At 40.0% G+C, this 27,733-nt stretch overlaps 1 protein-coding gene and 1 pseudogene across 4 annotated transcripts in view; both read left to right on the top strand.

The window, feature by feature from the left end:
* The window catches only part of SAMD4A (sterile alpha motif domain containing 4A), a 240,429-nt gene that overhangs the window by 149,143 nt on the left and 63,553 nt on the right, over positions 1 to 27,733 (top strand). The gene's annotated exons all lie outside the window — the stretch shown is intronic.
* Positions 274 to 26,780, top strand: LOC143651799 (spindle and centriole-associated protein 1 pseudogene; annotated as a pseudogene).

Raw genomic sequence — 27,733 nt, 5'->3', positions numbered from 1 at the left:
AGGGAAGAAGTTTGTCTCAGGGTCTGATAACTGAGTACAAGAAGGTACAGAGTTCTTAACCAGGATTGTGTGGGACCAGAAAGGACCAAGAAATTGGGTGTCACGTAGCTTACACGAGTCTCGGTCAACTTTGTTTCAACCATCACGAGCAATTCTGGACTTAAGATATAGAGAGCCTGACTGGGCATCTCTGGGTCTTCTTCCTGCCTGAAGTCTCCCATTAGAAAAGAAAGCCACTCAGGAAAAGAACAAGCTGCCTCCAGACTGCCTTCTGACCCTCTCTCCTGCTCTTCACTGGTGGACTCTGACCTAGAGGAAAACTTTGTGCTATGGCTACAAATGAAAGGAACTTGTTTCTGTTCAAACAGTTGCAATACTTGACTTTTCTTAGCATTCTTTACATTTGAATTTGAAAATATGCTGATCTCTGCTAGGCCAGAGCAAGGCAGAAACGTTGGGAAACAAAAATTACTCCAAAATGCTCCATTTGATCTGCCCACTTTACAGTTATATGCTACAGCTTGGAACCTCGACTTTTATCTTATTAATCTTGATTGTTTTTTTTTATTATAAAAATAATGCTATTTTTTAAATAGAACATAAAAACTGAATTAATAATGATGGCACACACTTGAACAGTGTTTCCTAGGTGCTGTGTACTGTTCAAAACCCTTTTACGTAAATATTAACCCAAGCATTATGATTTAATCAGTGTGACTCCATGATTATGAGGTAGGTACTATTGTTAGCCTCATTTGAGAGATGAGGAAACTGAGGCACAGAGAGGTTAAGTAACTTGACCAACAGATGTATGAGTTGGGGTTTGAACCCAATCAGGCTCCAGAGTCTGGGTCTTAAATCTACGTAACATGCATTTCCCTCTTAATCCTAACCTCAGGGAATGCCTCGATTACTCATAGACCCTTGTTTTTCTCTGCTCCTGATTTTTTTTTTTTATGGCAACTTGAAGTTTTAACTTTTTTTTTTTTTGAGATATATTATATATTCATATAGCATATAATCACCCAAAGTATACAATCGATGGTTCACAGTATCATCCTATAGCTGTGCATTCATTCTGCTCCCAGATCTGCCTCCACAGAGACCAGCCACCCTACGGCGGGACCCTAAGAGCCAAATTGTTCCTCGGGTGCCCACTCCTCCCTGCTGACCCATATACCTCGATTTCAGCACTTCGTGTTCTGCGTCACTGGTTTATCTGCTCGCCTCCCCTTCCAGATTGTGAAATCCTTGGGGGACAGGAGCTGTGTCTTCTGTATCCTTCTTTCCCGGCACCTAGAACACTTTGCGACTCAAAAAGCCACAGAAATTTTGGAGGCGGCAGATTCCTGGTGTGCTTTCAGCTGCCACCTCCCAGTGGCACAGCGTCTCTGTTAGATGACGGCTGCCTGTTGCTGAGCCCAGATGTGGCTTCCGAATCTTCCTCAATATGCCCCTCTAGGCAGCCGCTGTAATTTAATAAGAGATGGCATGTGAGCTGAAGCCTGCCTGCCTGCCCTGTCATACATGTTTGCAGAGCAGGAGGGATTTAATAAATGCCTAGGCTCTCTAGGCAGATGTTCATGAAAATAATGAATTTCCAAAATTAACTAGAAAATGTCCCTAGGAATTCACTAAGTATCCCGTGATAATATTAATCATTTAGCCTTCTGGCACAAATCACCACAGTGACAGCTGCCATTACTCTTGCTCCTCTCCTGACTTAGTTTGCAACTCAGTCTCAACACTATCAGACTTTTAAAAACACACCGCATTTTTTTTTATTGTGGAGGTGGTTATACAAAGTTGTACGTGTGATAAAATGCCATAAAGTTATATACAAGTGCATACCAAAAAAAAAAAAAAATAGTGCATTCAACTACTGGGAAGCCCCAAGTAAGATCTATAGTCTAGTTAACTGTGTTGGGCCAATGTCAGTTTCCTGATTTTACTAGTGCACCATTGTTATGTGATATGTCACCACTGGAGGAAGCTGGGTGCTAAGGAGTGCGTGGACTTTCTCTATACAAATTTTGCAATTTCTGGAAACACACTGGACATCCAGGGCTTGGATTTTTCTTAGACTTTGGCCCGTGTTCTTGGCCTTCCTGGGGCTTGGGGGACGTACTGTGGCCTTTATGGAAAGGTTGGCTGGCCCCATAGAGTCAACATCTGAAACAGAACTACTTCAGTACTCAGTGTGAGGGTGAGGAGCGAATCTCAGCAATCCCTGATTTGCAAATGGAAAAATATCCTCTACTTCCCTTGGCCCCTTAGGGAACCAGTGACAGCTCTTCCAGAGATACCTGTTTTGCTCAAGAATTCCTTCCTTTTCCCTCTGCCCTTCACAATTTCCAAGGCCACCAGCCAAAGAAGGGTCATTCCAGCCAGCCCTTAGGAAACTCTCAGAACTCAGATATTCAAGAGGAGGAAAGAGCCCAGCAGCTTCAGGCAGGCCTGACTAGAAAAGAGACCTTTGTGAGTGTCCTTCTGGGTGCTGAAAAGGAAGGACTGGAGGCCTGGAAGCACAGGTGCTGTCCTGTAGCAGGCTCCCCCGTCCTCAGGCTTTGGAGCCACTGGTTTTAGTTTGGAGTGCCTTTTAAATTTTCAGGGAATGATTTTGCCATTTACCAACAGGCTTTATTTCTTGGTGGAAAATTCCTTCCTCCCCAAAACTTAGCCAACCTGGCATGTAACAGAAAAATTCCATTGTTTCCTTAACCTCCAATTTGCTCTTCAAAGAGGTAACTAATGAAATAGTTGCTTTGCTTCCTTTGAGAAGCATTTATGACAGCTGGCATGATATATTTTTAGCCTCAGCTTCCTTCCCCTTTTGGGGAAACCTTTTTTTAAGTATGGCACTGGCCTTCCTGTGATACTATGTTGTGAAGATGGCTCAATGATATCTTACCCTTTCTGGGAGTCCAAAGGTTTTACTGGGCTCTGTTTTTCCTCATAATCCCTAGTGTTTGTTTTCTGAAGCTCAGGGAAGATCAATCAGAAAAACACTGTAGTAAGCAAGAAGCCTGTTCATTTATTGAGTTGGAGATGCCACTGCTTGGGAACAGTCAAAGGCTCTCCTGGATTCTGTGGGCCGGGAGGCCGTGTCGTCCATCCCCCATCCGGGAGGACTTTTTTAGACTCAGTGACAGTGAGGGTTATTAAACGCTAGATGAGCTACAAAGGAAGGCAGTTAGATTCTCATTCTCCACCGTACTTTAAAAATAGGATGGAGGGCAGGCCACAGCGGCTCTCAGCAGGCAGAGTTCTCGCCTGCCATGCCAGAGACCCGGGTTCAAGTCCGGGTGCATGCTCATGCAAAACAAAACAAAAACAAAAAGAAAAGTTAAAAAAATAAAGATGGATTCTGGCTGGAATAAATGGCTTAAGTTGGAGTAGCCTGGAAGGGAGGAAGAGGGCAGGAGGAGACGGAGATGGACAAGATGGCTTCTTTAAGATTCTTCAAGCTCCGAAGTCACACTCCAGTGATGGCTGTGCCATGAACAATTGATCAAGAAGACTTTTAATCTTTCACTTGTTTCTTTTCTTCTTCTCACTTGTGACTTTCTGAGCTCAAACTCTGGTTACACTGAAGAAAAATGTATCATGAATGTATTATCTTATAAGGATGTTAAATGTGTAGAATGTTCCAATTAACCAAATTAACCAAACATATATGTATAAGTTTATTGAATATCAAGCAAATTAAACCCCTGAATTTCATGGGAAGAAACTACTGTCAATTTAGAATATATTATTTTTTAACTGTTAAACACCAGAAATATCATTTCTGCCATCCTCTACCCCTAGCCCAGCCCTCCATATTTTATTAGATAAAATATGGGATCAAGAAATCTCAGTTATAGGTCAGTTAAGAGGGAAGGATATGTGGTAGGGAAGTGAGGAAGGCAGGGTATTGCAAAATCTGGGAAATGCTATAAAGGGTTTCTGTGTATTGGAGAAAAGCCAAAACTCCCCAAATCCCCAGCATGCTCTAGGGTAGGCATTCCTTGCCAAAAGTTTTTAACTCCTATTTCCAGTGGACCATTTCCATAGACAAATCCCATGGCTAGTTTTAAAGAGGAGACCCAGGGAGAGCACAGAGTTTGCTTTGGAGATTTGTTTCAGAGCCAACCTTGCTGAGATGCATCGTTTTCTGTAAAACCCAGCAAAACCCACATGAATCTAAAAGGCTTTTAACTGACTATTTTATGCTTCAGTCTTCTTTGCACAGTAAAACACTGCTATGCAAAGGGAATCATGAGAGTCTGAGTAGCACTTAAGATATTCAAGTTCAACATATAGATTACAAGGCAATCTTGATCAATATCAAACAAGTCAGATGACTTGGTTTTAAATTTTAGCTCTACCAATAAGCAGCATGAGCATGGGCAAATTACTTGCCCTCTCACCCTTGTTTCCTCATCTATAAAAAGAGAATAAATTTTAGTAGAAGACCTCTTAATTGATTTGATCAGGATGAGTACTTGATGCATTCACTAAAATGAACTGGTTAAAATAGGGAATCATAAAAAGAAATAAGATTTTAAGCATATTATTTTAACTTAAAACATAAGTACGTATATTTATTTGCCATTTTTTTGGAATAGAGTGATGGCCTTTCGCTTTTGAGGATAGGATCTCTGATTGAGGTAGCTTTTTTGTCATTCCTACGCAGACCCTTCATGTCTGACTATCTGTGATTGCTGTGGTAGTTAGATTCAGGTGTCAGCTTGGCCAGGTGAAGGTGCCTAGATCTGTTGCTGTGGACATGAGCCAATGGCATGTGAACCTCCTCTGTTGCTGAAAACATCTGCAGTCGGCTAGGAGGCGTGCCTGCTGAGTGAATGATGTTTGATTTAATTGGCTGGTGCTTAAATGAGAGACTCAACATAGCACAGCCCAAACAGCTCAGCATACCTCATCTCAGCACTTGCAGCTCAGCCCAGACCTTTGGAGATGCAGAAAGGAATCACGCTGGGGAAAGTTGTTGGAACCTAGAGGCCTGGAGAGAAGGCCAGCAGAGATCACCGTATGCCTTCCCAAGAAAGAAAGAACCTCAGTTGAAAGTTAGCTGCCTTTCCTCTGAAGAGCTGTATGTTAACTAAATAAATCCCCTTTTGTTGAAAGCCAATTCATCTCTGGTGTGTTGCATTCCGGCAGCTAACAAACTAGAACTATTGCCTTGAAAGGAAGCAGGAATCTGAAGGCATTAGCAAACACAGCATAGCTCCTTTCTAGATTCTTATGATTTTTCTTTGCGTAATTTACCTTTTGGTTTTCTCATCCATACTGAATTCAACAGTATATTTTTAGGCAAAATCACTTATTAACTATTTCTAAAGTATGTAACCAAATTTTCATGCAATTAACTTTTTAAACTCATATTTCATCCGTTTCTCTAATGCTTTTAAAATTTTTTACATATCTCTAATTATTACAACTGGCATAAAGAGTCTTGGGAACAAATTCAGCTAAACAAATTCTTAGTAAACCTACAAATCAGCTGGTTGGAGCGGAAGTGCACAAGTGCTGTCCTTGAGTTGCTGGTGAGCCATGGTCAGCAGTTAGTAGTTGAAAGGGAACAGAGAGTGCTCAGCTGGTCCAACAAGTTGGGTAGGGGGAGATAGATTGGGAGCTTTGTAGGGTTGTTGGGGAGATTAAATGAGAATATGTTCACTTGCCATTAGAAGATGCTCAATGAATGATAGACAACCCTTGATATTGCTCATACCAATAAGGGGTGCTTCCCCTCCGGGCCTTGTAGTAAACCATGACAGGAGAGTCTCCCTGGAACGGCCCTATAGCCAAGCTATTCCAATGTCCTACATTAGGATCAAATACTTTAACTCAGCATTACAAAGAGCCAGCCTTACAGAAATACGGTATCCCCTTAAGTATTGGTCCAGCAATATATCTTACTTAATATTTTGAAATACTTTGAAAAAAAAAAGAAAGACTAAAGAACAAGGTAAAGTTTGTTAATGTAGTTTCTTTGGGATCTATTGCTACCAGGAAAAATTCTTTTTTTAATTAATAATAAGTATAGGAATGCTATTTAAATTTATGAAAACAGTCCTTACATAACAGAATAGGATTTAACAGGGATAAATGAGGCTGAGCACATGGCTGTGGGCCAGGGAAGTAGAGAGTGTTTTGAAGAATAATAAGGTGTTATGGTGAAAAGAACAGTGGGTTAGGATGTTCACTGTGCCTCGAAATCAGAGTGTGGACTTGAACTCTTGGGGACTCTTCCTTCTTTATGAAGGCGCAGAATTGGATAATTCTCTAAGGATCCCTCCTAGCACTGTCATGCTATGCTTTCAAGGTAGGAAAGTCTCCAAGTCGTAGAATGCTGCTGCTGAGCGTATGGCACTGTTGTATGGCGAGGTGGAGCATGAAATGCCAGGAAGACCCTGGGCTGGCTAGGAGAAATGGGATGCAGCAAAGTCAGGAAGAAATCCTCCTGCTAAATCAGCATAAACTGTATAATGCCATGAAGAATCTGAGATGAGTTTGGTCCCCCTCAGTTTTTTTAACTTTTTTCATTGTATAGTATAGCATATATACAAAGCAAAGAAATAAAAAAGCAACAGTTTTCAAAGCACGCTTCCAAAAGTGGTTAGAGGACAGATCCCAGAGTTTGTCATGGGCTATCATATGATCCTCTCATATTTTTCCTTCTAGCTGCTCCAGAATATAGGAGGCTAGAGGGCTTAAATACTTTTTTATCATCACAATTGACTTTTTTTTCCCCTGCTTCGTTTGTGAACAATAACATATATATATAAAGCTGTAAATTTCCAAGCAGCACCACAATTAGTTGTAGAACATATTTCAGACTTTGACATGGGTTACAATTTCACAATTTTAGGTTTTTACTTCTAGCTGCTCGAAAATACTGGAGACTAAAAGAGCTATCAATTTAATGATTCAACATTCATATTCATGTGTTAAGTCCTATCTTCTATGTATAATTCCACCATCATCTTTCATCTTTCCATATTTCTCATTGGGGTTGTTTGGGCTATGGCAATTCCAAATTTTTGATATTGGAAGGGTCTGTCACTAATATGGGGTAGGAAGATGGAACTATCTGATGTTCTGGAGAGGCTGTGCTAGGTTTCAGGACTTATCTGGACCAGGGACCCATCTGGAGGTTGTAGGGCTCCCTCATTTTTAAAAGAATATTGAAAAACCTGTAACTAGCACCTGGAGTGTGGAACTGGGAGGTCTGGTGGGCAGGCTTTAGGGGAGGGTCTTACTTTTTATTCTACCTTTTGAAGTTAGTATCAAATTAGTGCCACATTCCCTATTAAATTACAAAATAAAGAATATGAAATGAAAAAGATACAAAGTTGTTAGTGAAGAGAGAGGAAAAGACATTAGGGGTCTTTTCTTTTAGCCCTAGAAACAGATTCAAGTTCATTAGTAGATAGGGCTCATCATTAGTTCCTTGGTCTCTGCCATCTAGAAAAAAAAAAAGGAAATGGACAAAAATTACAGGTAAAGATTTGGTGGTAATGAAACTCCAGAACAGGCTCTAATTACAGAGGTAAATTCTCTCTCCTTACTGATTTTAAAGAAATAAAAAAAAAAAAAAATCAGAGGTTCACTAGTCCAGTTGCCTGGCGCCTGCATCACAGGCCACTTGGCAGCCGTCCTTGCTCAGGGATTGTGACTTCATCACAATGAAACCCTTTTGGAAACCTGTTTGGAGACTCTGTTCTAAGAGATCTGATAAATACTTAGCGTGTCATGGGTCTTATTCATGTGCCACCAAGTCCAGCATGTCCACAGTGGAAGCACTGACCTGCAGCTTTGGGGCTCTGTCTCAAACTACTACCCATTTTGGGGTGGTGTGGCGGTGGCTCAGCAGGCAGAGTTCTCGGCTGCCATGCTGGAGACCCGGGTTCGATTCCCAGTATCCGCCCATGCCAAACAAAACAAAACAAGAAACTACTACCCATTTTGAATTTTAAAAACTAATTAAAAAAAAAAACTTTTTGCCATATTCAAATCAAAATAAAATTAGATATGCATCTCTCAGTCTGATTAGCATCAATGTGTAGATATGGCACCAAACACTGTCTTACAGAACCTAGAAATTAAACTTTCCCAAAGGGAAAGAGATGAATGATGGCAAGTATTAAGAAAATAAGCATACTCTCCTAATCTACCCTTAGCGTGAGGGTGAGGCATATGAAAAAACTAAAGGGAGTCTCCCATGACACAGCAAGTATATTCCTTAGAAGTTAATTGAAATGATCTTTTTTTTTCTTCTTTTAATCAAATCATATTTTCCCATTGGCTAATCCTATGATTTGTAGGGTGCGATTTGTCTTGGTTTCTAGTTAATCTTCATTGGCAGGGACTCTTAAAATCTGGGGTTTCCTCTATCCAAATCTATGAAGTATTTAAGTATTGAAAGGATTTCCTCAGATGATTATTTTGCAATGTCTGTAACAGTTCTGTGATTAGTAACCCTGGGACTATTTAGGTAGCTTTTTGTTTTATTTTGCTGTTTTTTTAGCAAGTCCGGTTTCTGTGACATTTGACAAGCAGCCCAGGTAAGCAGCCCTGTACCTCTGGGTATATAAGGAGAATGCTCAAGACTGCAGCATGCTTAGAAGTTGGAAGAATTTTTAAGTAGTAGGCATTAGGGAGGCAGAAAGGGAATTGTCCTGAAAAAGGGAATTGTTCACACATGTTCATCATTATTCAAAAAAAATTATTTTGTGCCTGCGATATCATCATTTAGCAGCATAATTTTAATATCCCAACTGGATTTTATATATATAACCATTAATCTAAAAGTCAGAGTTCAGTACAAGTATAATAATGGCATCTGTATGGGTTTCCAAATTGGATGGCTTAAAACAACGACATGGTTCTGGAGGCTCGAAGTCTGAAATCAAGGTGTCGGCAGGACCATATTCCCTCTGAAGGCTCTAAAGAACATCCTTTCTTGCCTTCTCCTCGCTTCTGCTGCTTGCTAGCAATCCTTGGAGTTTCCTTGGCTTGTAGCTGCCTCACTCCAATTTCTGCCTTCATCTTCTCGTGACCTTCTTCCCTCTGTGTCTGTCTTTGTTCCCGTATTTTCTTCTTCTTAAAAGGACACCAGTCGTTGGTTTAGGGTCTACCCTAATCCAGTATGACTTTGTCTAACCTTGATCATATTTGCAAAGACTCTATTTCCAAATCTGATCACATTCATAAATACTGGAGGTTAGTACTTCAGTATATCTTTTTGGGGGGGACACAGTTCAACCAAAAACAGCATCTTTGAGCAAAAATTAGCACATATGAACATTTGTTTGCTTTTGGCAGTATAGCTCCAAATTACCTAGGATTGGAAAGCATTATATGCTAAACCTCAAAGGTTTCTCTATGAAAGCACTTGTTTCCCCAGGTGCCCAAAAAGAAGATCGAGCCACAGATCCTAAATTCAGGGTAAGGTGTTCTAGTTTGCTGGCTGCCGGAACGCAATATATCAGAAACGGAATGGTTTTTTAAAAGGGGAATTTAATAAGTTCTAGTTTACAGTTCTAAGGTCGAGAAAATGTCCCAATTACAACAAGTGTATAGACATGTCCAATCTAAGGCACCCAGGGAGATACCTTGGTTCAAGAAGGCACATGGTGAACACGGTTTCTTCCTCAGCTGGAAGGGCACATGGTGAGCACAGTGTCATCTGCTAGCTTCTTCTCCTGGCTTCCTGTTTCATGAAGCTCCCCGGGAGGCATTTTCCTTCTTCATCTCCAAAGGTTGTTGGCTTGTGGGCTCTCTGTTTCTCGTGACTATGTCATTCTTCTCTGCTCTCTCTGAATCTCCTTCATTCTCCAAGATGTTTCCTCTTTTATAGGATTCCAGAAACTTATCAAGACCCACCTAATGGGTGAAGACATATTGTCACCTAAACCATCTTGCAACTACTCTTGATTAAATCACATCTCCAGGGAGGTGATCTAATTACAGATTCAAACATACAGTATTGAATTGGGATTATTCTGCCTTTACGAAGTGGGATTTAGATTGAAACATGGCTTTTCTAGGGGACATACATTCTTTCACACCAGCATATAAGGTATCATTACATTGCTCATTGTCATTCAGGAATGAGTATTGTCAATACTCCGAGAGGTAGAAATCTTGCAAGCAAATGAAGTGTTGCTTGAAGGCTTTCTTTTTCAATCTATGAGATTTGTAAAAAAAGAGTTTCAAGCTTTGTACTGTCACAGTTCTTCCTCTGATATTCTGTTGGTGATCTTCTCTCTCAAGCTAGAGACAGCTGCATAATTTTTATTTGCTTGTAGAGTTATTCTCTTCCTCTTCTACCCCCAGCCACTCAATCTGTACGCAATTGAGAGAACAAGATAATTATGGGGTACTGGAGAAGCAGTTGCCCAGAGAAAAGCTCTTTAAGCACTCAATTGGGGTGGCTCAACCCTGGGTCATCCTTGGGATCATGTCCTCATCCATGTGCACGTGCCTGCATGTGAGTTGCCTTCCATCCTTGTGTGGTTGCATGACAAAACTTTTCAGAAAGGGCAACACAAGAAATAAATGCTTTTTCTTAAATAACAAAGCAGATAAAGGATTTCATTTTGACTTCTTGGAAAAATAGATGCAAAGTGGCCAAGAAAAAGAACATGTTCCTATCCTTAACCCATTCATTGTATTTTTTGGCTGCCTCTGTAATGGCTTAGGAGCAAGAAGCTTTAGATGACTCAAGGACAGGATTCTCCAACTGGTGTGACTCCGTGCAAAAGGACTACCAAACTTCCTTGACCCAGGAGATTGTTTTGCCTGCTGGTAGCTCCACTGCAGCATATTGGGAACAGGGTTTACTTCCAGAGATGTTAACCCCTCTGAGACCACTCTGTCACCCTAAATGGCATGGACTGAGAGAAATGAAGCATTTCCTGTGGTAGTTCACTTAAGAATCTTGCCTTTGGGAAAGAAGGGTGCAAAGAAACACCTTTCCCTTCTGCTCCTCTCTCTTGCAAATCAAGTTGGCTTAGACTCAGCCTCTTGAGCAATCCAGATTGGCAGAGATTTGAGTGAGGCCTTAGATGAGCTGCTAGAATTCAAGAAGAAATCTGTTTGATACCCAGATTGATCTTCAATCTTAAAAATCCCAATGTCAACTCAATCCCAAGTGAAGAACTCACTGTGGAATTTTCATGAAAATGCATCCACAATGGTCCTGAGAGTCCCATTGGGAATCATATCTCTAACCCTGTCATGGGGAGGACTTGAGGTCTTCCTTTGGTGCTGGAGAAATGTGCTTTTCTTCAAGTCCTGTAGTAGAAAGATAAGTCTGACTTGGCAGAGTTACCCCAACTTGGATCCACAACTTCCAAATTTAGGAATAGAGGTTGCCCAATCTCTAATAGTGAAGAGAGCATCAGAGTGAAAGCAAATGACTGAACACCTCAATATTCTTCCTTTGTTATACTCTGGGTAATTCCAGAACGTGTCCTGTGGCATAGTTGTGACAGTGTTGCTATGCCCTGGACAGCAGAATCAAAGTCCAGAAAGCTCTCAGATGATGTCAACTTGCAGTTCAGAGCACATGCTTTGGAGTCAGACAGACCTGAATTTGAGTCTTACTAGCTGTGTGACATGGAGACATGTCTTAACCTCTCTCAGCCTTGGTTTCCTAATAAGAAGAAGGAGGGTAAAACTGTGCCTTTGAGTGATTGTTTAGTTCCTCTCCAGTTCTGAGTACCATCTTTCTCTTGAAGATATCCTTCCCTGAAGGCTTAATCCGCAACCTCCGACTCCAGTCTGTACCACTCGGCTTCACTGTGGCCTTCTTCCTCTGAAAACATGTCTTCCTTCAGTATTAGCAAATTTTCTTAGATTTTAAAAACAAATCTCCTCTCATTCATTTTCTCTCTTCTTTCAGGAATTCCATTTACTTAGATAGTGACTGTTCTGTATTGATCCTCTAATTTCCTTAAGTTTTATCTCCTACTCTCAGTCATTTTGTCCTACTCTTTCTTTTCCACTTCCTGAAAGATTTATCACCCAAATCTACAATTGAATTTCTAATCTCTGCTATCATACTTCCAAATTCCAAGAGTTCTTTCTTGTTCTTTGAATATTCCTTCTTGCATTGCCTTCAATTCTTGTTCCATGGATACAAAATCTTTTCTGCTGTCTATGAAGATATTAGTTGAATTGTGGAGTTTTCTTCTGCTCCCAACACTGTCTGTGTTTCCTTGATATTCCTTTTTCTTTTTATGAGAGGCAGTCCTTGATTATCTGCCAATTCTTGGCTTTCCTTTCATTTAATAGGAAAGCATAAAAGCCCTTGGGAGGGGGTGATTTTATCTGAAAGAGATCATGTGAGAATCAGGCCCCGTCATTTCTTGGGAATACACACACATCTCACTATATGCAATTATTTTCTCTATTTTAGTCTATTTTAGACTAGAACAAGTCATAGGAAATCCTCCTAACTCCTCCTGGAAGATACAAGCCTGGCTTCCAGGGTCCTAGGGGCTGGTCAGGAAAAAAATGCTGGGGAGGTGGGGACTATGGGAAGATGATAGAGTAGGAAGCTCCAGGAGTCAGTCCCTCCACCAAAACAACCATTGAATGGGCAGGAACAGTCTGAATCCATTTTGAAACTCCAGGGTCCAGTAGAACACTGTGTAACATTCAGAGAAGGGTGGGAGGAAGATAGTAACTTGCAATAAAAACTGGTGAATTTCACTTTCCATGCAGCTGCTTCCATCCTGCATCCTGCATCCTTGCTGCAGAAGCAGTAGGGGCCTCAGCACCAGTTTTGGGATATAAAGACCTAGTGTCCCAAGATCTGGGGGGTGTTAGTCCAGTCACTCATCACTGCTTTTGATCAGCTACCCAGCTCACTGGGGGCCTGGCTCAGAGGGCGGCCACCATTCCAGCCTGCCTTGGGCAAAAGCAACAAGAGGAGTGTGCTGGTTTGAAAGGATGTATGTACCCTAGAAAAGCCATGTTTTAATCCTAATCCCATTTTGTAAAGGCAGCTGTTTCTTCTAATCCCTGTTCAGTACTGTGTGTTTTAATCTATAACTAGATCATCTCCCTGGAGATGTGACTCAATCAAGAGTGGTTGTTAAGCTGGATTAGGTGGAGATGTGCCTCTACCCATTCAGGTGGGTCTTTCTTGACTAGTTTATGGGAATCCTGTAAAAGAGGAAACATTTTGGAGAATGAAGGAGATTCTGAGAGAGCAGAGAATGACAATCATGAGAATCAGTGAGTCCACCAGCCAGCGACCTTTGGAGATGAAAAAGGAAAATGCCTCCCAGGGAGCTTCATGAAACAGGAAGCCAAGAGAGAAAGCTAGCAGATGATGTCGTGTTTGCCACGTGCCCTTCCAGCCAAGAGAGAGGCCCTGACTGTGTTCACCATGTGACTTCTCACTTGAGAGAGAAACCCTGAACTTCATCGGCCTTCTTGAACCAAGGCATCTTTCCCTGGATGCCTTTGATTGGACACTTCTATTGACTTGTTTTAATTAGGACATTTTCTCAACCTTAGAACTGTAAATGAGCAATTTATTTAATTCCCCTTTTTAAAAACCATTCCATTTCTGGTATATTGTATTCCAGCAGCTAGCAAACTAGAGCAAGAAGTTTTAGAGCAGCAGCCTTCCTCAAAAATATGGAAAACAATGGAAAGGCTCCATTTACTGGGCAGGTGCCAAATCAAGAAAACACAGCTTCAAAAGACCATACAGAGATTGTATATATGGTAATCGAATAAAAATTTTGAAACTGAAATCCATGGAACACAAGGTGAACCCTAAGTGAAACAATAGACTGTATAGTTAATAGTACAATTATTAAAAAATGGGCTTTCATCAGTTGTAACAAATGTACCTCACCAACACTAGGTGTTACTAAGAGGGTGGTCCTATATTTTATGAGATTGTTGTGTAAACCCAAAACTTCTAATAAAAATAATAATTTAAAAATAAAAATTAAAAAAAGTAATTTAAAAAGCCACAGAGAGAAACGTAAGGGAGTGTGGCAGGATTCCATCTGCCCAAGCAACATCCTGAAAGCAGCTTAGCCTCTGGTGGGCTGGCAGCTCTGCAGCCTGAAGTTTTAGCTGCAGTGGAAGCAGCAATCAGGAAATGGCAAGATGTCATTTTTCAGAGTGAACTGTTACAGTCCTGGGGGAGAAGAAAGAAAAGCACTGAAAGTAAAGAAGAAATCTTCAGTGAAGCAAGAATGGGATAATACTGTTCATGATCTAACAGTACATCAGGTCCCTCCTGAAGATCTGATGTGTGCTCATGAAATACGCAGATCGAAGAATTGAGCACCAGTATGATGGAAAGTCCAAGAAAAAGCTTGAAGAAAAAATGGAGGAAACAGGAATGAGAAGCTCCTAATCTTGAGAAAAAGAGATTGGCTCTATAGACCATGCCCTCAATCATGAGGCGTACTCTAGTGGAGCTTATGTAGATATGGAGAAGCTTAGACTATCTATAGGCATGCCTAAGAATTACTTCTGGAGGACCTCTTTTGTTGCTCAGATGTGGCCTCAGTCTCTCTAAGCCCAACTCTGCAAGTGAAATCATTGCCCACCCCTCTACATGGGACATGACATCCAGGGGTAAAAGTTTTCCTGGCAGCATGGGAGATGACTCCTAGGGATGAATCCAGACCTGGCACCATGGGATCAACAATTCCATCCTGACCAAAAGGGGGAAAAGAACTGTAACTAATAAAGTATCAGTGGCAGAAAGTTCAAATAGAGTCGAGAGGCTACTCTGAGGTTTTTCTTATACAAGCTTCAGATAGACCTTGCTGTCTATCTAGCATAACCTGCCAATCCCCAACCAGGACCATTCCAGCCAATCCTAAAGAACACCTAGGTCAATATATAAGATTCCACAAGGGTTCCTTGCAGTAGAGTAACTTTCCAGAAACCTACAAGCTCCAGATGGGTTCCTGGTCCAGATAAGTCCTGAAACCTAGCCTAGCCTCTCCAGGACATCAGATAGTTCCATCTCCCTACCCCATATTAGTGACAGACCCTTCCAATATCAAAAATTTAGAAATTGCCATAGCCCAAACAACCCTGAAGAGAGGTATGGAAAGATCAGAGGTGATGGTGGAGTTATACATAGAAGATAGGACTTAACAAGTGAATATGAATGCTGAATCATTACATTGATATCTCGTTTAGTCTTCAGTGTTTTAGAGCAGCTATAAGTAAAAACCTAACCCATGTCAAAGTCTGAAATATGTTCGACAACTAATTGTGGTGGTGCTTGGGAATTTATAGGTTTTTTGTATATATGTTATTGTTCACAAAAAAAAAAAAAAAGAAGGAAAGAAAGTCGATTGTGATGATAAAAAAATATTTAAGCCCTCTAGCCTCCTATATTCTGAAGAAGCTAGGAGGAAAAATCTGAGAGGATGGTATGGTAGCCCATGACAAACTCTGGGATCTGTCCTGTAACCACTTGTTGAAGATGCTTTGAAAACTATTGCTTTTTTATTTATTTGCTTTGTATATATGTTATACTATACAATAAAAAAAGTTTTTTTAAAAAAAGAGAGATTGGCTACCGTGAAGGAGATTCTTCTTGATCAATTTCCTGATCAATACCAGATGCAGAATGTATTGGAAAGATCTAATCATTTAATGACTGGAGCAGAAAGTTCTATTCGTTGATTTTCCTCCTAGGCACACAGGATTTCCAAATGTAACAATAGCTCCTGATTCCTCTCAGGGTCCTGTTGTGGTAAATGAAGACCCTGTCACCCAGTCCATCCTTTGTGAATCTGCTGTAGACCCTCAGGCTTTCAATGAAGTAGCTGAGGAAGAAGAAGAAGAAAGAGAAGGAGCTGTTACGAGCCAGTCAGAAGAAAGCAGGAATGAGTTGGTTAACTCTCTAAACTCTCAATCTAACACAAATACAGCAAAGTCCCGAGTTAAGTAATAAACTGTGGACTGATATTCAGCAGAAAATAGCAACACAGTCATAAATAACAACCCGCCCAGGAACTCCATCCTGGACCACTCCAGCAGGGGCACAGAGAGCTGCTCCAAATGTTACCAGTGCCATGGAGGAAATCCACTCCAGGCTTCCACTTGAAAAATCTAATGAGACTCTAGACTCAAGCTCTGTTGAGTGACAGGTGCTGAACTCAAGGAAACAAAAACCGCCCTGAAACCAAGTGAAAGGAAAACCAGATTTGTGCACTCCTTCCAAGCAGAAGGAAACCATGTTACCAACCAGCACAACCTCTGCAGACTTATCAAGCAGTGATTCTAGTTTGGAGGTCCTCAAACGCATGACACAGTAAGTGGAACCTAAAATGGAAGAATATGAGCTCTGCACAGGATCTGAGGTCAAGGGACTGCAGAGAAGTCAGGTGCTTCCAGCCTAGTTTGCTACCTTAAAGAGAGTGAGCCGTAACTGTGTAAAGAAATAGAGACAAGGCAGCAACTGGAACCAGGAGTAGGTGATCATCGAGAGCTCCTTGATGCTCTTGGAGAAGAAAATACTACTGTCCACGCAAGGCTTCAGCAAGTACATGGTCACACAACAGATGAGCAACTTCTGTCACTCACACATGCCATTAAGAAGTGTCCTGTGACAAATAACAATTGGTAGAATTGTTTCAGAAAAAATTGTTTCAGAAAAAAAGGTTTCAGAAAGGGGAGTCACATGTGGAAGAATTATGGACAGTCTCTATGTTCAGAGGTAAAGAAGTTGTTGAATTTCCACAGAAAGAGTTGCCTGTTAAACTGTCTCAGGTGCCAACCCTGCACCCTCCATGGTGTGAATCTGACCAACAACTTTCCAGCACATATATTTGAGCCTGCTGTGTTGTTAACATCACCCAGGCAGAAGAGCAACTCAGAATTCTCTCCTCTGCAGGATGTGTGGAAGAGGACTGTTTTACTTCCATAGACCCTCAGATGTTGCTCAAATATGGCCTCTCTCTCTCTAAGCCCAACTCTGCAAGTAAAATCATGACCCTCCCCATCACATGGTACATGATGTCCAGAGATGTTAGTCTCCCTAGCAACGTGGGACATGACTCCCAGGGATGAGCCTGGCCCTGGCACTATGGGATCAACAATGTCTTCCTGACCAAAAGGGGGAAAGAAATGTAACAAAAGAAGGTATCAGTGGCTAAGACAGTTCAAATCTATTTGAGAAGCTATTCTGGAGGTTTACTCTTATGCAAGCTTCAGTTAGATGTTAATTGCCACTATTTGCCAAACCCCAATCAACACCATTCCTGTTAACCCTAAAGAACACCCAGGGCTCTATCTGAGATACTACAAAAGTTGCACGCTCTAAGTTTACTTTTCAGGAACCTAAAACCTTCAGAAGGTTCCTAGGCCAGATGAGTCCTGAAACCCAGAGGTGCCAGTACCTCCAAGAACATCAACCAGTTCCATCTCCCTATCCCATAAGTCAGAAGGGGCATAGTCCAAATATCCCTAAAGATTGGGAGAAGGACCAAAGGAGAAGGAGGAGGTATTATAGAGAAGTTAGAATTTAGCAAATGAGTATGACTACTGAGTCAGTGTATTGATATTTCTTTCTGGTCTCCAGTGTCTCGGAGCAGCTAGAAGAAGGAAAACCCTGAAATTGTAGTCTCCACACTAAACTCTGAAATCTGTTCTATAACTACTTGTTAAAATGTGCTTTAAAATTTATTGGCTTCTTTATATTCATTTCAACATAAAAAATGTGAAAAGAATAATGATCATAGAGCTCAAATATCTAAATGTAGTAACACTGATTTAATGGTCTATTTGGTGTTTGAAACAGAATTAAATAATACATAAAGTTGCCATTGGTTTTCCCAACCCTGAGTCTAAGCAGACTCATTCAGAGCAGAGCTTTCTTCAAGGCACCGGTTTGGCTCTCAGATATTGGTTTCTGCTCTCAATCTTCTTTTTAAAAGATTCCCTCTCCTTGGCTCTATGACAGGAATTCCCAACCTGAGTCAGATAGATGTGGGTGTGTGTTCTTAGTGCATTTCTTCCCCTTACAGAAGTTGTGAATCACTGCTTAGGAAGTGTTCTCTGCAGCCTCCACTTGGGCCTTTTCACTGAAGTGGTGGCAAAAATGAAAATGATTTTCTTCTAGTAACCGCCCATTTTATTTATGTGAAATCATCTGTAATCATTTACGTTATTGCAGATTCTTAACATCCGTGTTTCACCTTTTGAGGCTTAGTATTTAATAAGTACTATCCCTGTCTGGGAGAAGAAAACGAAACAAAACAAACGCCATAGAAAAAGCTCCTGGCACCGTTGCTGGTCCCTCTCTCACCCCTCCCCCAGAGCGGTGTGCAGCCAGCCAGGACTCCCTTTGTGGGTCCCTGACCTTGTTCCAGCTGAGAAAGGCTGGCCTAGGAAATGCCTCTTCAGCTTGTCCTGCTCCAGACTTTCTCCATCAGGTAAAATCATTTAAAAGAGCTAAAGCAACGTAAGAAGCAAGTAAGGCAAATAGCCTCAGGCAATGGCTTACCTGCTTAAGTCCTATAATACAGCACACAGGAGAGGGAAAAAAGTCTATTTCATAGGGAGTAGAGGGGGCCTTCAAATTCCTATAAACAGGGAATCCCTAAAGCAACTAGAAAGCATAAGCCCAGTACAAGACAGGCCCAGAAGAGATGGGAAACACTCTGCACTTGGCAGTCACCTTGGGCTGACCTTCTTGAAAGGAAGGCTGAACTCTAAGACTGAAAGGTGTTTGCTTTTGTCAGTTCCTGGCACTCAAGGAAATCTCTGTCATAACACCAGCTGGATACAAACTCAAGAAAACAGACAGCTCTAGGACTAAATCCCAGAGTTAGTACTTTAATCAGTGTACAATAAAAGATTTCAAGGCAAATACAGAGACAGGAAATAATGGCCCATCCAAAGGAAGAAGATAAAAATCCAGAAAGCATCAATTAAGAAGACCATACTGTGGCCATATTAGACAAAGGCATTAAAAAATATATATGTCCTCAGTATGCTGAGGAGATGAAGGAAAATACAGAGATAGAACTAAAAGCAGGGGAATTAAACAAACAATATGAGAATCTTCATAAAGAGATGAAAATTTTAAAAAGGAACCAAATAGAACCACTGGAGTTGAAGACCACAACAACTAAAATGAAAAATTCCCTAGAGGTTTTTAACAGCAGATTGCAGCTGGCAGAAGAGAGAAAAAACAAACTCAAAGACAAGACAATTGAAATGAGTTAGGCAGAGGAGCAGAAGGAAAAAAGAACTAGACAGTGACCTGTGGGATAGCATCAGCTATAGGCATTATGGAAGTCTCAGAAGGAGAAGACAGAGAGAAAAGGGCAGAAGGTATAGCCAAAGAAATAATGACAGAAACTTCCCCAACTTAGCCAAACATGTACATCGAAGAAGCCCAACAAATACCAAAAAGGATAAACTTAAAGAGCAATATGCCCAGATGCACAGTTCTCAAACTGTTCAATGCAAAGAATAAGGACAGAGTTCTGAAAGATGCAAGAGAAAAGCAAAGTGTTGTGTATAAGTGAGTTCCAATTAGATTAAGTGCCAGTGTTGTATCAGAAACCATGAGGCAATAAGGCAATCAGATGAGATAAAGTGCTGAAAGAAAAAAAAACTGCTAAAAATTTTTTATCCACTTAAATTGATTTTCAAAAGTGAGGGAGAGAGTAAGATTTTCCCAAATAAAGAAAAGCTCATCACCACTAGACTGGCCCTACAAGCAATGCTAATTGTTGTTCTTCAGACCAAAAGGAAGGGAAACTAAACAGTAGATCGAAGTGGCATAAAGAAAAAAACATGCTGTAGTAAAGTTAACGATATGAGTAATTATAAATGCCCATACTATCATGTTGTATTTTTTGGTATGTAACTCTACTTCCTACTTCTTACAGGTACTAAACTGCAAATGCATAAAAAAGTAATGATAAATCTATGGTTTGGGGTATACAAAGATATAATTTGTAACAAGTATGAAAAAAATGGAGAGAAAGGCGTAGAAACAGTGTTGTATGTATATGCTATTGAAGTTATGTCAGTAAGAAATCAAGTATCATTTTTATATATCTTGGATATTAAATTTTAACCCTATGGTAACCACAAAGAAAATATATGAAAAATAAATTCAGAAAGAAATGAGAAGGGATTCAGAATGGTGCAATACAAAAAAATCAGATAAATATGAAAGTAGGCATTGAGAGTGAAAAACTGTATGAGATTCACAAAGACTAAATGGCAAATGGCAAAAAGAAAGCCCTGTGTTCTCACTAATTACTTTAAAATGGACTAAACCCTCCAGTTGAGAGCCAGACAGTGGCAGAATGGATAAAAAATCATGACCCAAATCTATGCTGTTTACAAAACACTCACCTTAAATTCAAAGATATAAGTAGGTCAAAAGAGAAAGAATGGGAAAATACGTACCGTGCAAGCAGTAACCAAAAGAGAAGGGTAGTTATACTAAAATCAGAAAAAAAATTGGGTTTAAGTGAAAAAGCTGATATGAGGGACAATGAAGGGCATTATATACTGATAAAAGGATAAATTCCACAAGAAGACATATCAGTTATAAATATATATGTACCTAATAGTGGGTCCACAAACAATAGAAGCAAATATTGATAGATTTGTAGGAAGAAATACGTGGTTCTGCATTAATAATAGGAGACTTCAATACACCACTTTCAATAATGGATAGATAGGCTAGAGTTCTGCGATTATGAAAGTCAGTATTACCTCATGTAACAACTGTTTAAAAGCTGAAAAAGTGATCAGATCTCAAATAGAGGTATGAATGAAGCTGATCTGGGTAGGACTAAGGTAAATCAGACTAAAGGGTAAAGGATGATATTGACTGTTTTAAACTTCAGCTTCTATGTGAGACCAAAGGAAGAGAGGTTTATTTGGTGCAAAATTTACATTTTCTGCAGCATACTATCTAATTTAACCTATATGGTCAGTTTATTTGAACACCCTAATTACATGGAGTCCTGAATAGGGAGGGAGATCTTGCTGGTTTGTACAGGTTAGGGTGATGCCCTGATATACCCCAGGGTAGTTTCGGTAGAAAATAAAGAGATGGGGCAGGTGTTTTTGTGGAGAGGTGTGGTGCTTTCCTTCTTCAACAGCCCTGGGCCCCATCGGCCGGCCGCCTGGAGCACCCTCAGCCACAACTCCAGTGCCCTGCAGTTGCTGCCTCCTCTCCTCAGCTGCCTGCCATGATGAGCACGTCACCAGAACTACAACCACGACCCGGAGGCCACCATTAACCGCCAGGTCATCCAGGAGCTCCAGGCCTCTTCTGTCTTCCTGTGAATGTCTTACTACTTTGGCCGTGATGATGTGGCTTTGAAGAACTTTGCCGAATATTTTCTTTGCCAATCTCATGAGGAGAGGGAACATGCTGAGAAACTTATGAAGCTGCAGAACCAACGAGGTGGCGAAATCTTCCTTCAGGAGATTAGGAAACTGGAATGAGGTGACTGGGAGAGCAGGCTGAATGCAATGGTCATTTTGGAACACTTTCCACCACGCCAGCAGAATACACATTCTTCTCTAGTGCAAATGGATCATTTTCCCAGATAGATCATATGCTAGGTCACAGAACAAGTCTCAATAGAATAAAAAATATTGAAATCATACAATGTATCTACTCTGACCACAATGGAATGAAGCTAGAAATCAGTAACAAAGGGACAAATGGAATATTGACAAATATGTTGAAATTAAAATACAATGAACTACCTACATTGTATCAAGAAGAAATTGGTCTCAACAAATCAGTAAATAGTAGAGATTGAATCAGTGACCAAAAACCTCCCAACAAAGAAAAGCCAAGAATCCCATGGCTTCACAGATTCCAACATTCTAAGAAGAATTAACACTGCTCCTGCTCACTCTTTCCCAAAAAGTGAAGAGGAGGGTACACTTCCTAACCCACTCTGTGAGGCCCATATCATCCTCATACCAAAACCAGATAAAGATATCGCAAGAAAATTACAGACCAAATCTCTCATGAATACAGATGTAAAAGTCCTTAAAAAAAAAAATACTAGCAAACTGAATCCAAGAGCACTAATCAAAAGAATTATATACCGTGATCAAGTGGGATTTGTCCCAGATTTACAAGGTTTATTTAACATTAGAAATTATAATTCTAATAAATTAATATAAAGTCTAATAATATATAGATAATGTATTCTATTAATGCAGCATTTCTTCTTGATAAAGACATTTAGAAAACTATCAATAGAAGGAAATTTCCTGAACATGATAAAGGGAATTTATGTAAAACCCACAGCTAGCATCATACTCGGTTAAAAACTGAAAGCTTTCCCTGTAAGATAGGAACAAGACAAGGATGCCTGTTGTCACCTTGTCATTTAACATTGTACTGTAAGTTCTAGCCAGAGCATTTAGGCAAGAAAAAGAAATAAAAAAGCATCCAGATTGGAAAAGAGGAAGTATAACTTTCCCTCTTTGCAGATGACATGATCCATATGCAGAAGGTCCTGAAAAACCCACTAAAACTTACTGTAGCTAATGAATTCAGCAAAGTAGCGGGATACAAGTTCATCACCCCAAAATCAGTAGTGTCTCTAAATACTAGTAATGAACAATTAAAAGATTAAACAAAAAGAATAAGATATCTAGGAATAAATCTAACCAAAGATGTAGAGGACTTGTACACATAAAACTATAAAACATTGCTTAAGCAAATTAAAAACACCTAAATAAATGGAAGGATATACTATGTTCATGGATTGGAAAACTAAATATGTTTTAAGATGTCAGTTTTACCCAAAGCAATTTATAGATCCAATACAATCCCAATAAAAATTCCAGCATCTTCTTAGCAGAAATGAAAAGCCAATCATCAAATATATATGGAAGGATAAGGGACCCTGAATAGCCAAGGCCATTTTGAAAAGAAAAAAAAAAAAGAACAAATTAGAGGATTAAAAACACTTCCTGATCTGAAAACTTATTATAAAGCCCCAGTAATTAAAACAGCATGGTACTGGCACAAGGACAGATATAAAAACTGGTGGAATCAAATTGAAAGTTTAGAAGTCAATCCTCACATTAAAACCAACTGATTTTTGACACAGGTGCTAAGTCCACTCAATTGGGGAAAAAATCGGCTCTTCAATAAATGGTGCTGGGAAAACTGAACATCCATATGCGGAAGAGTGGTCGTAAACCCCTACCTCACACTATACAGTCAGCACAAAATGGATCAAACACCTAAATATAATAAAACAATAACACTCCTAGAAAAAAACATAGGAAAGCATCTTCAGGACCTTATATTAGGTAATCATTCTGAGACTTTACACCCAAAGCACAAGCAACAAAAGAAAAAATATATAGCAAGGTCCTCAGCAATTTTTGTACATCAAAGGACTTTATCATGAAAGTAAAACAACAACTTATACAATAGGAGAAATTATTTGAAAACCACATATCTGGTTAACCATTTAATAGCCACAATATATAAATAAATCCTACAACTCAACAACAAAAAGACAACCCAATTAAAAAATGGGCAAAAGAGTTGAATAGACATTTCTCCAAAGGTATACAAGTGGCAAAAATAAAGCACTTGAAAAGATACTCACCATTTAGTAGCCGTTAGGGAAATGTAAATAAAAAACACAGTGAAATACCATTTTATACTTACCAGAATGGCTATCAAGATAAAAAACAGAAAATTACAAGTGTTGAAGAGGATGTGGAGAAATAGGGACACTCATTCATTGTTGTTGGGAATGTAAAATGGTACAGCTATTGTGGAAGACAGTTGGGCAGTTCCTCAGTTAGTTAGTACAGAATTACCACTTCTAGGTATGTACCCAAAATAATTGAAAGCCAGGACTTAGATATTTGCACACTAATATTCTTAGTGGCATGATTCACAATTGCCAGAAGATGGAGGCAACCCAAGTGTCCAGCTACTGAAGAATGGATAAACAAAATGTATTCTATTCATACGATGGAATATTATCTAATCCTAAGAAAGAATGAAGTTCTGGTACATGTAATAATGTGGATGAACCTGGAAGACATGCTGAGTGAAATAAACCAGACCCAAAAGGAAAAATATTGTATGGTCTCACTGATATGAAATAATTAGAATTAGGAAACTCATAGAGTCAGGTACTAGAATCTTGGTTAACAGGAGTGGGGGCTGAGGCAGAGAATGGGAAGTAAATATTAGAATTGTACAGAATTTCTATTTGGTTTGAAGGAAAAGTTTTGGTAATGGGTGGTGGTGATGTTAGTACAATATTGTGAACATAGTTTACAGCACTGAGTTATTTACTTGACTGTGGTTGAAAGGGGAGGCTTTAGGTTGGATATAAGTTACTAGAGTAAAAATTTAACAAAAAGCAGGTACACAGGTGGCTCAGTGTTAGAATGCTCGTCTTCCTTGCAAGAGACCTGGGTTCGAGTCCCAGACCATGCACTGCCCCCCCCCCACAAAAAAACCACACACACACACACACACAAAAAAAAAAACATAAGACTGTACAACACTGTAAGCCCCATTGCAAATGATGGACTACAGTTAATAGTATAATTACAAAAATGTTCTTTGATGAATTGTAACAAGTGTACTACACTAATGCAAGGTGTTAATCCTATGTGGTATTTGGGAACTCCGTATTTTATGCATGATTCTGTAAATGTACACTTCTCTAATAAAAAAAATAGATTCTCTATGGTGTATTATATCAGCTTTACTAAAATTGGGTGCCAGGTAGATGGAACTCTGAATTTTCTCCATGATTTTTTGGTAAACCTACAACTTCTTTAATGAAAGAATTTTTTACTTTTTAAAATAGTCTGGTGATTGCTAAAAAATGGTGGTGGAGGCAGTTGCCCGGTTTCGTGGGAAGGGGGAGAGAATGTGAGGTCTCCCTGCCCTCATTCATCCTTCTACCAACTGTTATTTTCTGCCTCTCCCTGCACCCCTGCCTTCAGAACTACCTGCTCTCCGAGTCCTAAGCTTCTTGAGAGTCCTGCAGCGTGAGCTCTCCTGTATCTCCTTACTGTGGGCATGAGTGTCCCCTTTCATGTCTAGAGTCAGTTGCAGTGTCCTCTGCCATCCCAAATTCTGTTGATTTCAGTGGTCTGCCAACACCGCTATCATCTCCCGCCATCTCCTCTCCTGTTTTCTTTGCCCTTGTGGGTTTATGCCTTTGCTGTCACTCTAGTGTGTTTTCAAAGGAACTGAGATAATAGCTGCATACATCAGAAGCCTATTTTAATTTTCTTACTTGTTTTCTGTCTCTCTCACTAGAAGAAGTCAGAACCTGCTCTTGTGCGTTGCAGCCTTCTCATCGTCTGCAACAAAGCTTAGCACCGCGCAGATGTTCAATAAATATTTGCTAAACGCAGAAATGAATGAATCTATTCATGAATGATATCTTGTAGATCTCTTTGTATAATGCCTACAGCTCAAAAATAGTAACTATCTTATCTGTAATTATATCAACCTTTGAGGATTAAGTAGTAAAATTAATCTTTATCAGTGGCTCAGAGCGATTGATTTTAAGTAAGATGAATCTGTCTCTCTTGAATTAAAATCTTTAATGGGGAGTTTTTGAAATATACTTTTAACCTCTTGTCGAATTCCCTCTTCAAGCTCCCACTTTTCCTGAAATAGTGGTCTTCCCATAACTAATAAGATGTTGCCTCTTTCTGTTAAAGTTAGAAACAAGTTTTAAAATTTACTATTTTAAAAAGTTGAAGTTAATGTTATTACATCTGTTAAATGTTTATTACTAAAAGGCTGTCAGCTCTTTCTGTTAAAGGAAGGTCAGCACGTGGAGGGTAAGTGAATGTCTGGAGACCACATTGCCAGGTTGAACCAGCCTTAGGACTAGATGTCACTCCTCTTCAGTGTCACCCGCAGCCTGTCACCTGCCTTCCTTCAGTTTCCATTGTTTCATCTTGAATCCCACTTGGGGAGATCACAAAGATGGATTTAAGTGATCTCTGAAGTTTTTTTTTCAGGTTCCAAATTTACAAATTCTGCTGTTCTGCTTAGTTACAAAGTTCCATGAATAAGAAATAAATCTCGTGAAGGCCCTGTCTTACTGCTTGTGAAGACTGTGAAAATACCCAGTCTTTTCAAATGACAAATTATTCTGTTCATTAGATGTAGAATTAAGAGAGAAATGATCAGCTCTAGGTCGACATACTGACACCCCAGATAGACTTCTGCATAAATGTGTTGCCATAATAAAAATCAAAGAATTAAATAAATGTAAGCGATTAATTAACTAGAGATTAGTGGAAAAATAAGTCTTCCAGGGGTGAAGACTTTGGTTGAAGAGGGTGTTGGTTTTTGCAATCTACCCATAAAATAGGACTTCACATCAGTGGTGGCAGTCTCTGTAACCAGTTGGGCAAAGATGAAAGGTTCCCATGGCCAGACTTGAGTGGAGGACAACTAAACAGGCACAGAGAGGATGCACGCCTAAATATCCCAGCCCATTGAGAAAATATGGCAGCCCCAGATATTGAAAAGCCCTGATGGTATATAGTAGTTTTTATGGCAGTCCTGGTTCCTGCTGTGTATTGGGTTACACCAGTTAAGCTTTGTGCAAATCTGTAGATCTCTACATTTGGGTCGTGCAATGTAAAACTCTGCCGTTAAAAGAGGGAGTCTCTGTTTCAGATCATAGACCTATTTTTCTATCCCTCTTTCGATGACCTATATTAATATAACTAAGTATGTGGCGCTCTGAAATGAGGAAGACCAGAAAAGATAAAGGGGGTGGGTGGGGAGTTGGGGCTCTGGTCTCAGCTTCAATGTCAACCTTGTTGAAAGACCTTGGGCAGACACTATTCCTCACTAGGCCTCTGACTCCTTAACTGGTAAAATGGGCAGGGGCGTAGATTAGATGGTTTCCAAGCCATATCTTAAAAATTTCTTCCTGATTTGAGGTTCTGGAATTCTGAGATAATTAGGAAGTAAATAAATGAGGGGGACAAATTGCTGACAGTTTGTGTTGCTGACAATTCTTGGGCTCCTGAAAATAATGATCTTGGAGGAAGGACCCAAGAAATGTAGAATATTATCATTAAAATATCATCAGGACCAGCTCTGTTGGATACCTGAACAGCAGCAAAATCTTTTTTTTTTTTCAATAAAACACAGGTACTACTCTCGGGCAGGCCACAGTGGCTCAGTGGCGGAGTTCTTGCCTGCCGTGCCAGAGACCTGGGTTCGATTCCTAGTGCCTGTCCATGCCAAAAAACAAACAACAACAATAACAAAAAACACACAGGCACTACTCTCTACCAATTCTACCCATCCCATATGGCACATGATGAGTCAGCGTCCATTTTAGAGGAATCCCTCCTTGAAGCCCAGCTTTTTGTTTAGTGGGAAAAAAAATGTTTAACTTAGGTTAAAAAAAAAAAAGGTATGCCATTTCTCTTGTCTGTTTCTCCTCCAACATTTAATTTAAAATCAGATTCCTGCATAACTCTGCCCTCAGAATACCCACAGAAGACCAAAACCATTAGCTTTGTGAGCCATTTGGGAAAAGCCCAAATGGACCAGAGATGCTTTCTCTGCAGTTGAGCAGATGATTTCTAATTCAGTTATAGGGAATCTTTATGCTACACAGAGCCATAGATTTTAAATGATTACATGGAATAGAAATAGCCAACTTGCAGCCAGGAATCAATACACACATTT

The sequence above is a fragment of the Tamandua tetradactyla genome, chromosome 12 (assembly GCF_023851605.1).
Source record: "Tamandua tetradactyla isolate mTamTet1 chromosome 12, mTamTet1.pri, whole genome shotgun sequence".
In the NCBI taxonomy this organism is placed as follows: domain Eukaryota; kingdom Metazoa; phylum Chordata; class Mammalia; order Pilosa; family Myrmecophagidae; genus Tamandua; species Tamandua tetradactyla.
Note: the sequence above shows the minus strand (reverse complement) of the source record. Positions and strands in the feature narration are given on the sequence as shown.